The sequence below is a fragment of the Lithobates pipiens genome, unplaced genomic scaffold, assembly GCF_037356315.1.
Source record: "Lithobates pipiens isolate NorthernLeopardFrog02 unplaced genomic scaffold, aLitPip1_a1.2 Scaffold_22, whole genome shotgun sequence".
In the NCBI taxonomy this organism is placed as follows: Eukaryota; Metazoa; Chordata; class Amphibia; order Anura; family Ranidae; genus Lithobates; species Lithobates pipiens.
The window spans coordinates 112,529,039-112,541,371 of NW_027507784.1; the positions used below are offsets into that span (position 1 = coordinate 112,529,039).

Here is a 12,333-nt window from a genome sequence, read left to right on the forward strand (position 1 = left end):
AAATTACGGAAATTCCGAAAGACTAAGTCCGTCAGACTGTCCGCTGAAAAAGTCAGCTGAAGCCCACACACGAGCGGATTGTCCGCTGAAACACGGTTCAGCGGACTAAGTTGGGCAGACAATCCGCCCGTGTGTACGCAGCCTAAGGAGACTTTCACACCAAGCCTCCCCGGGCGTCGGCGGTAAAGCGGTGCCATTTTCAGCACTGCTTTACCGTTGTTTTAGCGGCGCTATTCAGTCGCTAGCGGGGCAGTTATAACCACCTGCTAGTGGCCGAAAAGGGGTTAAATCTGTTCACAAAATGCGGCCGGATTGACGTTTTGCCGGCGGTATCGCAGCATTGTCCCATTGATTTCAATGGGGAGCAGTGGTGGAGGAGCGGTGAGATCACCGCTTCAAAGAAGCTGCTGGCAGGAAATTTTTGTGACGCCCTGCCAACGCACCACTCCAGCGTTAAAGCCTGAGGGCTTTCACACTGGAGTGAATGGAGCCGCTTTTTTCACGCGCTATTTTTAGCGCTGTAGCGCCTGAAAAACGCTGGCAGTGTGAAAGGGGTCCCTTTCACACTGCCAGTGTTTTTCAGGCGCTAAAAATTGCGCCTGTATAGCGCCTGAAAAAAGCAGCTCCATTCACTCCAGTGTGAAAGCAGGGCATCACAAAAAGTCCTGCCAGCAGCTTCTTTGGAGTGGTGAAGGAGCGGTGAACTCACCGCTCCTCCACCGATGCTCCCCATTGAAATCAATGAGGCAGCGCTGCAATACAGTACCAGTGGCGTTTTGAGGGAGGATTTAACCCCTTTTCGGCCTCTAGCAGGTGGTTGAAAACTGCCCCGCTAGCAAATAGCGCCACCAAAATGACGGTAAAGGGGCACTAAAAATAGTTCCGCTTTACCACCGATGCACGGGGCGGCTCGGTGTGAAAGCCATCTCAATGCCAAAACCACCAACCCCAAGTATGTTCACCAACCCTAGAGGCTTGCAAAAATTACTTTTTAATCATGGCTATTAAAAGATGACAAGTTTACAGTAAAGAGTCACAACTGGTCCCAGGGCCTCTCGTTCCGGACTGTTGATCTACAACATGCCAGGACTCTGGGCAGCAGACCTGGCAATAACGGCCCTGTAGGAAATATTCTTAAACAGTTGATTATACCAAAGTACTTACAGCGGGATCACCCCTGGGGCAACAGTCTGCTCTAAATCAACCTCATAGGATGAGGATACTGAGACCACCTCTCATAATACTTCTTGATCTGGCAGATCGCACTGCATACAAAAGGTTATTAAATCTAGTTCATGAAAGAGCCCAGGTCTAGGGCTGTTGCTCATTTCTTTTAAGCCCCATCACAGTTACATAGTTAGTCTGGTTGAAAAAAAAAGACAACCAACTAGTTCAACCAACAAAAAAGGGAAAACAATAAAATAAAAATCTAACAATCCTATATACACAATTGATCCAGAGGAAGGCAAAAAAAAAAAAAAACACAAGCAAAGCATGATCCAATTTGCTCCAGCAGGGGAAAAAAATTCCTTTGCGATTCCCCATGAGGCAATCGGGTATTCCCTGGATCAAGTTTACCTATTAAATGTTATTATCCAGTTATATTAAATATATATAGGAAAGAACCCAGGTCTTTTCTAACCACTTGAGCTCCGGAAGGTTTCACCCCCTTCCTGACTAAACCATTATTATTTTTTTTGCGATACGGCACTGAATTACTTGACAATTACATGGTCGTGCGACACTGTACCCAAATAAAATTTTTGGCCTTTTTTCCCCACAAATAGAGCTTTCTTTCAGTGGTATTTGTTTTCAATATTATTTTAATAAGGTTTTCAAGCATAGGAAAACAAAAATGTACAATATATAAGAACATCTACATATATTTGCAAGGTACAATATGTACCTTCCTTAAATCACAAAATTCCCTATCTAGGATTAAAAAAAATAATGTTCTATATTTACTTTTAATACAATTCAGATGTTATAATTAGACTTTAAATAGTCTATTATTTCATTTTTCATTCATATAGTGGGGAACACATCTACATGTAAAAGGAAAAATAAAACTAGGTTAGGGAAACGGGAACTATTGAGCTCACTCCAGCATGGCTAACTAGAAACAGTGGTAGGACTCTCTATTAGCCCAATTCAGAAACTCAGATGAATGTCGAAACTTGGACCAAGCATTCCAAGTGTAAGAAAACTGTTCTTCTCTTCCAGATTCCTGCGCCAATATGCATTCTAGATCTCTAAAAGGAGTCAAATTCAATTGCCCATTCCCCAAGGGAGGGTAGAGACATTGATTTCCAATGGTGAGGAACGACTGCTTTGGCTACAGTGAGGAAGTGTCTAAACACATCCTCCTTCGCCATCTTTAAAGGTCCAGGAATCATGGTCAGGAGAGCCACTCTGGGTGATGCATGGATAGTTGCGTCTACAAACTATGGGAATTTTTTTTTTTTTACTAGTAATGGCAGCGTTTATCAATTTATAGAGGGACTGCGGTATTGCAGCAGACAAATCGGACACCTAACTGACACTTTTGACACTTTTTGGGGACCAGTGGATGGTCCACAAGTGGTTAAAGCAATCTACTAAACTGGACAGAACCAACTCTTGAGGGAGGCTATTCCACATCTCTAAAGCCCCATACACACTATCAGATTATCTGCTGAGTTTTTCCTTCAGATTTACCAAAACCATATAATATGAGGACAAACCTTAGGAGTTTCAATGTGTATGCAATCAGGCAGGCCCTTCTACTACATGGTTTTGGTAAATCTGAAGGAAAAACTCAGCAGATAATCTGATAGTGTGTATGGGGCTTTACTGTGAAGAAACCTTTCCGTATTTGGAGATCTATTGTGGCCTGTCTATCATATTGTGGAAACTTTATAATCACCTGCTAATGAGAAGGTCGCAGTGGCCGATTTCACGTATCCTAAATAGAGCTGCACTCCAGTTCTGACATCCCTGTTGCCATAAGAGTTACTGCAGAAAATCAAGGCTTTTGGCGTGTTTCTCCAATTATACCACATCTAAGTTAATTAATTTGACTCATTGGGACACAGGATTTAATTTAAGATCTCTTATGCAATCAGCTCACATAGGGAATAAAGCCAGCCTTTTGATGCAAAGCCTAAAATTAGCCCTACCTTTTACCGTTAAAATCTGGAATTAATTAGAACAAAGGGTGTCCAGCTTCCGCATAACACGTTCTCAATTTAACCAGCAATGTCAAGTGCACGCAGGAAGCAGAAAACACAAGCCGTTGATTCAAGGTCCTTAGAGGTTTGGGGCTCCTGACTACACACGAAGATGAACTGCAATTATTTCATAGAATGCCGAGTGTGTTTGATCGTATTCATTATCTGAATTAATTTACCAAGACTACTTGCAGTACATTACAGAGCACATGTTCCTTGCCATCTGAGGAAGATCAGATTAAAATGTACTTGACACCTTTATGCTGTGCACTACATACTTTTTTATTTAAACTGCATAAGTAAAAAGCTGTTCTATCAATATAAAGCCAGCATAAAGGTGCAATGGCGATGGTGATGGTGATGGCCATTTCACCCAGTGTCCCGTTTTCGCCAACACTTCAAAATTGCAGAAGGAAATGTCTAGTTGAAGGAGGTCTACACAAATGGCCACTGTCCTCGCTTTTGCAGCAAGGAGCACATGGAAAAAAAATTCCCAGCTCAATTTACCAACCAGCCTGCAACCAACTGAATTATCCGAACTAACAGTATACATACTGTTAGACAGGATACATTGGTTGGCAAGTTGAGCTGGGAATTTCTTTGGTTTTGTTTTGAACATAGAGGTCTAACTGAAAGCCATGGAGCATATACGTACAGCAATGAACATGAGCTTTCTGTATTTAATTCAAAGACCAATCTGGTTTACATTTTCAGAAAGCCTAAAAAGCAGGTTGTAATCCTAGCTTTACATATGTGTGGCGCATTGGAATGCAGACATAGGGAGTACAGCAGCTCAGTCATTTGAATGAGCTTTTGTGCCCGTAAGAAATATTGGTAAAAAAGTACATGCTTCTTTTTGAAAAATTTCACCATTCCCAGTTGCATGGTGCTGCATCTCAGGATAAGCTGTTCTGTGAAGCCCTCAGAGGTTTGTTAAAGAACCTTAGTGAACAAACAGAATCATGAAGGCCAAGGAACACACCAGACAGGTCAAGCATAAAGTTGTGGAGAAATTTAAAGCAGGGTTAGGTTATAAAAAATATCCCAAGCTTTTGAACATCTAACGGAGCACTGTTCAATCCATCATCCAAAAATGGAAAGAGTATGGCACAACTGCAAACCTACCAAGACATGGCCGACCACCTAAAACGACAGGCCGGGCAAGGATAGCATTAACCAGAGAAGCAGCCAAAAGGCTCATGGTGACTGGAGGAGCTGCAGAGATTCACAGCTCAGGTGGGAGAATCTGTCCACAGAACAACTATTAGTCGTGCACTCCACAAATCTGGCCTTTATGGAACAGTGGCAAGAAGAAAGCCATTGTTGAAAGAAAGTCATAAGAAATTCCGTTTGCGAGAAGCCATTTGGGGGGCACACGTGGAACACGTGCTCTGGTCACGAGACCAACATTTAACTTTTTGGCCTAAAAGAAAAACGTTATATGTGGCAGAAAACGAACACTGCACATCACCCTGAACATACCGTCAAACCTTGAAACATGGTGGTGGCAGCATCATGCTGTGGGGATGTTTTTCTTCAGCAGTGACAGGGAAGCTGGTCAGAGTTGATGGGAAGATGGATGGAGCCAAATACAGAGCAATCTTAGAACAAAAACTGTTAGAGTCTGCGAAAGACTTGAGACTGGGGCGGAGGTTCACCTTTCAGCAGGACAATGACCCTAAACATACATCCAGAGCTACAGTGGAATGGTTTAGATCAAAGCATATTTATGTGTTAAAATGGCCCAGTTAAAGTCCAGACCTAAATCCAAATGATAATCTGTGGCAAGACTTGAAAAATCGCTGTTCACAGGCCCTCGCTATACAATCTGCCAGAGCTTGAGCTATTTCGTAAGGAAGAATGGGCAAAAATTTCATTTTTCAGATGTGCAATGCTGGTAGAGACAGCCCCAAAAAAGACTTGCAATTGCAGCACAAGGCGGTTCTACAAAGTATTGACTCAGGGGGGCTGAATACGAATGCACACCAGATATTTGTAAAAAAATTGAAAACCATTTATCATTTTCTTTCCACTTCACAATTATTGCCAGTTTGTGTTGGTCTATCACATAAAATACATTTGTGTTTTTGGTTGTAATATGACAAAATTTGGAAAATTTCAAGGGGTATGAATACTTTAAGGCACTGTATGAAAAGCAAGACTCTTACACAAATCTTTACAAAAAACATTTAGGTGGAGAACTACATAGATAAAAAGTGTTTAAGGTGCAGTTTGAATTTAAAATCTGTAATTTCTGTGTTTTTTGGATAAAAAGATCTCATACTTTAAAATGACCTGTACACAAATCTTATTTATGTATAAATGACATCATGTGAATATACTGGCAGCAAAGAAGTGGCCTTCTTTAAGGCCCCTTTCACACTGGGGCGGTGGGTCCGTTGGTGGTGCTTTACCGTCGTATTTGCAGAGGTATTTGGCCTCTAGCGGGGAGCTTTTAACCCCCTGCTAGTGGCCAAAAAAGGGTTAAAACCACCCGAAAAGCGCTGCTTTGCCGGTGGTATAGCTGCACTGCCCCATTGATTTCAAATGGCAGGAGTAGTGAAGGAGCAGTATACACACCGCTCCAAAGATGCTAGCAGGACTTTTTTACTGTCCTGCCAGTGCACCGCTCCAGTGTGAAAGCCCTCGGGCTTTTACACTGGAGCAGCTCTTTCAGGGCACTTTGCATGCCCTATTTTTAGCGCTGTAGTGCCTGCAAAGCGCCCCAGTGTGAAGGGGGTCTTAGTGAAAGCTTAGTGTAGACAGACTGTTCTTTTCTGACTTTCCCCATGCAACAGATGGATAGAAGTTTTAATAACATTTGTACAATGGCAGGATAAATGTACCTGAATAGTTATATTCCGTGTTCCTGAAAGTGTAATGCTATAATGGCAGCATTGTACAGTCACAGGAATTATGATTAAGCCCAATAAGGCCCCTTTCACACTTGGGCAGTGGGTGCGTCGGCGGTAAAGCGCTGCTATTTTTAGCGTCGCTTTACCGTCAATTTCCATGCTATTTGGCCACTAGCGGGGCACTTTTACCCCCAGCTAGCGGCAGAGAAATGGTTAAAAGCAGCGCTATGCCGGCGGTATAGCCGCGCTGCCCCATTGATTTCAATGAGCAGGAGCGGTTTAGGAGAGAGCCCTGTAACATTTCATGAGCCTCAATATTGATCAGTGAAGTTGTCCAACCTAAAGTGACTCTGTACACAAGTCTTTTCAAACTGTATCTTACATGTATAAAAGAAAAACTTACCCAAGTTAAACATTGCTCCAATCCTGAAGAAACTTCATATGAAGTCTAATGAAAAACTGATACTATTGGAAGTGTTCATCTCCTGGGTCCACCGGCTGCGATCAGTGGTTCCCTCCTGCTGACCTTCACCCAATACAGGTCACAGTAGTGAAGGTCATCAGGAGAACCGGTGAGAGCTCCGGGGAACCCTGAAGCCAGGTTCTGCTGGAACGCGATCGAGTCTCAGGAGCAGAGAGTTGCGTATGTACACTTTTCTTTTACAGGTAAGGCTTGAGGGTTTAAAAGTGTTTGTATAGCAACAGTCGCTGTCATTTTGAACCACGAGGCACCCCACAGGTCAGACTGCCTTATCTGTCAGCTTGTAAACTGATAACCAATAGTTTCGATAAAAAGAGCACCTCTTTATTTATTTTTTATCAAGCAATGTACATTTTTTTAAAACAGAACAGCAATAAATGGAAACAAATACACATCACCATAAGTGACATTTCTAATGCTATGCACAAGATGTTTCCACTGAGGATTTTAGCTTTGGCATGCCCTCGTACACTGATGGATGTTTTGTAAAGTGATATAGGTGATACTCAAAACACATTTGTCAATCTTTGCCGAAATCAACTCTACATAAAGCAATTTAGCAGAGGCAATCTGTTGGATGCTTTTGTAAAAGTACTTGGCTGGATTGTTAATAATGCTGCGTCTGTTAAAACGTAAAAAAAAAAACTGCCACTTCATCAGCAATCTGCTAGTTTGCTAGCGCAGAAGTCTCCGTGATTCATTAGCTGAGCCACCTGAGACAGTCTACAGAAGTCTGCATTTGGCTGCGGATTACTGCAGACACCAGTGGCAAAATACCAGCTTTGCACTGAATGCGTGTGATCAACTGATATTATCTACTGAAGCGGAAAAGTAGAAGAACTCTAAATATTAAAAATGCAAATAATGAGTCAAATCTAGTAAAGGAGTTCAATCAGAACACAACAAATTCAAGTAACCAGTTAGCCCATACACCAGAAAAAAAAAAAAATCAATGTAATTAAAGCGGAGTTCCACCCACTTTTGAGAGTTGGTCTTAAAACTAAAAAGGCCACCCCTCCTTTTTGGATATATATATAAAAAAAAAATTCTTCTTCTAACATACCTTTTTATGAAATACATAGTGTACTTCCGATCCATACCTTCAGGTGCCACCGCACTATAATCTCCTGTGCGACAACTACATTACAGTCCCGATCTACCTGGCAGATTGATATAGAAGAGAGCAGGACTGTCATGTATTTGTTGCACAGGAGATCACTGGCACCCGAAAGTGGAGAAAGAGTCCTCTTGACTGGGGAAAGCTTTTCTTTTTCCTTTAATTGCTACAGCCTGCAAATCACAAATCAAAAAAAAAAAAAAAGTACCTATGCAGCAGAAAGTGAACAGGCAGTAGCTTCAGCTTCCCACAGTTAAAATGGTTGCAGCCAGACTCAGTGGAGGGAGATTTCTGCAGCATGTTTGGCAAGTACAGAATCACAGTATATATAAAATAATATACTAAGTGGTTGGAGGGAAGCTTCAGAATGGTACAGATGTTTTTATTACAAATTATGTGAGCAGACTGCAGTTCCTCTAAGTGGTTAAACTGCCCTCATTTACAGACTAAAGGTCATCCCTTTGATCAAAAAGAACCAAATGATACAATGTTTCTTTTTATCTCTCAGCACTGAGCTATGTTGCGATAAACTCGGCAGACTGCCTTTTTTTTTTTTCTTTTTTTGACAGCTGTCAGATGTGAGCAGAGAACGGCTGTGCGCCGAATCGTTGAAATGCTGGATTAAGATCGTGAGGGGGTTGAATCAATTTTTTTTAATTTTATTTAACGATTAATGGTGCAGCTCTACTTATAGGCACATTGGTTTGTCTGAATGTCACTGTTAAAAATTGTTTGCAAGTGCGAACTTGGCCTAATAGCCTTAACAGCTGTTTGTAGGCTGGAATAAAATCCTGACCAGGATTCTGCCTGTTCCTTACTCCAAAACCAGAATAAATTTGACTGGAGATACATTTTAAAATATGTCATCCATAAAGATGACTTCCAAGCAGATATGCAAAACACAGCTACATTTTTTATTTTTTAATTGAAAGTATGTTTTCAAAACATACTTTCAATTAAAAAATAAAAAATGTAGCTGTAAGTGCCTAAAGTCTATCTTTCTATTTGATTCCAATAATCTCTCACACGCTAGTTGTAACATTGGGGGGTTAGCCAATCAGTGAAGTCTGTCATACTCTGGAAGCTTTCCCGCAGCAGAGGAAGAGGAGTACATTGATGACCTAATTTGCCTTCTGCTGATCCCTTCCTGATTAGTCAACAAGCAGCTGGGGGGGTTTCATAACAAGGAATCGCAGGTTTAGTGGTCATTCCTTTCTATGCCTTTTTTAAGCTGACCTTACAGTACAATGTAAGGTCTGCATATAACATCTGGACCCGTACCCTTAAAGATCATCCAAGGTTAGCGGTTCCAAATTGTAAAGAAAAAATGTATGTTTATACTTTCCTTACTCCTGTCTTCCAGCACCAGACCTGCCCTTGTTGCAATATTCCTGGGAAACACAGAGCAGGCAAAATCTCATAAGGCGGCACTCCTGTTGATAGCTAGAAGGTTTTCTTGTGTGTTCTTTGTTCTCCAAGATCTGACCAAAGGCAATGTGACGTCACTCTTAGGTGCCGTGGGCGGAATACAGGGTTGAGGTGTGGATAAATTCTGTATGAAAATAATCCAGTTTTTCTTCACAGATATATTTTGGAACTACTAACATTAGGGTAATTTTTAAAGGCGGGGGGGGGGGGGGGGGGTTGCCTTAACAGTATAAGCAGACTGTGCATTTTACTGTGTCAGCACCATTACCACTGCGAAGGGTGGTGGCTACAGTATGGAGGACTCTTGCATCTAAAACCCTAGAGACCCTGCTGCCTGGCCATTCATTTCTACAAGATGTGCATTTTAATTAATTTTAATGTATTTTATTCTTGCTGCAATAGCCTCTCTTGTGTAGACATCCAAAAGCTCTGAGACTGCTGCTGAGTGCAACCATCTTGGATCAATGCTGCATCCACCCAAGTATAATTTGTTTTTAAAATAGATAGCTGCTGTTTTGCTCAGTTTTGATAAACCAGAGAGCTCTGTGAATCCTTTGCTTTGCATTCAATGTATATTTGTACTCCTCTCAAACCATATCCGGTGACTGAAAAGTAAAAATTGGAGCAGCAGACTAATGAGCTCATCTGTCTACTCTCATCCTATCAGCATGCTGCTTGTGCTCGAGTAAAAATTAATGACTCCTTGTGCTGCTTCTCCCTTCCCCAGTCTGAGCTTTACTGTATAAGAACTGCAGGAGGCAGATACCAGGTCAAATTCAGTTACTAACACAACTTTGAAAAAAAAAAAAAAAAAAAGGATACATTTTAGGATGTAGTAAGAGCCCTTTCACAATGCCAGCACTGGGGCGTCAGCAGTAAAGCGCTGCTAGATTTAGCTGAGCTTTACCGTTGTTTTTGCATGCTTTTAACCCTCGCTAGCAGCCAAATAAAGGGTTAAAAGCGCTCCACCAAGAGATGGATCGGGCAACGCTGGCTTGGTTGCCATGGGCGGGAAAGCAAGCAACCTCTCATTTAAGTACCCATCCATTGATCGGCCCCAGACTTACAGCGATGGACAGATTCTATCAGACTTCTTCCTCAACTAATTTCCCGTCCCCCATGACCCCAATTGTAAGACGTCCGGGATTTCCCCCGGGGCTATCGAACCCAGCCTTTACCGGACAAACCCAGAGAGGGCTTTTACGTGCCTCCCACTTTCTACAGCCTACAGGATGGATCCCAAAGGGGGCCATAATGTCAGGACAGGCACTTCTTACACTAGAAAAATGGGGAGCCGGGCAGCTATCACACTTCCTTGGCTTCTTGCTCAAACATATGCTCTTCTCTCGGCAACTCCATACTTTTGGAGAACTCTGTCTAAGTGACGACCCTATCCGCGGATCCCTCTCCAGTTCATACAAAACTCTGCTGGACACACAATCTAACTCAGACCCTCCTTTCCTAGCAAAGTAGGAAAGAGACTTACGGACCACTTTCACTGCGCCACAAAAAAAGAGCATATACTCTTCTTCGCACATAAATCATCACTATGTAGCAAATACCAGATTTCCTACAAATTGACCACACATTGGTACCAAACTCCGTCTGTATTGGCCAAAACATTCCCCAATCGATCGGACCGCTGTTGGCGTTGCGAGCAACACCCTGGTACCATTCTTCAAATTTTCTGGGAATGTCCCAAACTTCAAACCCTGAAGGTAGGTGCTCCTAAAGCTCACTCCCATTTCAAGAAAGCTCTACAACAAATCCCTACTCAAACACCTTCTTAACGCTGCTAGAGCTTGTATACCTAGCCAATGGAGGCAGCAGTCACCCCCCCACAGTGGCCCAATGGTTTGCAATGATATTGAATGTATGGAAGACCTAACTGCCACAATCCGGGATAAATCAGAGGCACATAAGATCAGATGGTTTTACTTGACCCTCTATTGCTTTTCAGAGGAATACCTCCGTGATTCATAGTCCGGCACTAGGGCTTGTCTAAAATTCTAGAAACGAGCCTTGACCGTTGGACGGCTTAATGAGCAGCAGTTGGCCCTCATCCCCTAGGTGGGACCCCCGCCCCTCCTTACCCATAAACCCCTGCCCTCCGTCTACCTCTCCCACTATGACAACTACTTCCCCTCCCTTCTCCTTAATTCCTCGTTCTCACTTTCTTCTCTCCCTTTTTCCTCTTTCCTTTTAAATTCTCCTTTTCCCCCCCAAGTTCACTTGCTCCTTTCTAGTTAAAAATTGGTATGTTCTGACCCCAGATGGACACTCCAAATTATTCTTCCCCTATATTTTGATACCGGAACTCGCCAAAGTTGACAGAGATGACCCCTATCAAATTACATGGGATTATTTTACTTGTCAACGCAAAGTCTTAGCCTTGTGCTTCCTAGATAACTGGGAACCCCACACTCATACAAAATTTGCTTCAGTAGAACAACCTTTGGAGTACTTACTCCTAATACAGATATTTTCAGTTAATGTTCCTATACATTCTAAACTGTTTTTACCGAATATTCTGTGAAGTTACCGCATTACTGTATGTCGCATATCTTTAAATAAATAAAAAAAAATTAAAAGTGCTTCGCAAAGTGCCGCTGCCGAGGCACTTTGCAGGAGATGCCCATTGATTTCAATAGGCAGGGGCACTTTAGGAGTGGTGTATACACCTCTCCTAAAGTGCCTCAAAGAAGCTGCTTGCAGGACTTTTTTGACATCCTGCCAGCGCAGCGCCCCAGTGTGAGAGCACTCTGGCTTTCACACTGGGATTACAGATGGGGCTTTTTTTAGGCGCTATTTTTAGCGCTAAAGCACCTGAAAAATGCCTCCAGTATGAAAGGGGTCTAAAGAATACAGAGCTCCACTGGGCCCTGATCTGCCTAAAACTCAGTTTTATGCATTTCTATCGTCGTACTTTAATGCAAATGTCAAAAGAAAATATATATGTTCTTTTTTTGCCACAGGTTTGCGTTGGAGAACAGTTACGTGAATAGCAAACGCTAAGATTCAGCTGGAAAGCAGACATCAAGCTTGGATATATTTTTAACACCTGCTCTGGAAAGAGCACCATGATCAATTTAAGGGTCCATCAAGAAATTACTCTGCCAAAACCACTAACAGATGTACTGAAATGTTTAAACAAATCCAAGTGCTTCTGAAAATACCACAAAAAAAGAGTGACTGGCAGCTCATACTCCGCTTGCTTTCAAACAAAGCCAGAAACACAGCCAA

General features: G+C 42.3%; 1 protein-coding gene across 2 annotated transcripts in view; it reads right to left on the reverse strand.

Annotated features, from left to right (window-relative positions):
• Positions 1-12,333, reverse strand: part of SESTD1 (SEC14 and spectrin domain containing 1) — a 228,202-nt gene that overhangs the window by 158,007 nt on the left and 57,862 nt on the right. The gene's annotated exons all lie outside the window — the stretch shown is intronic.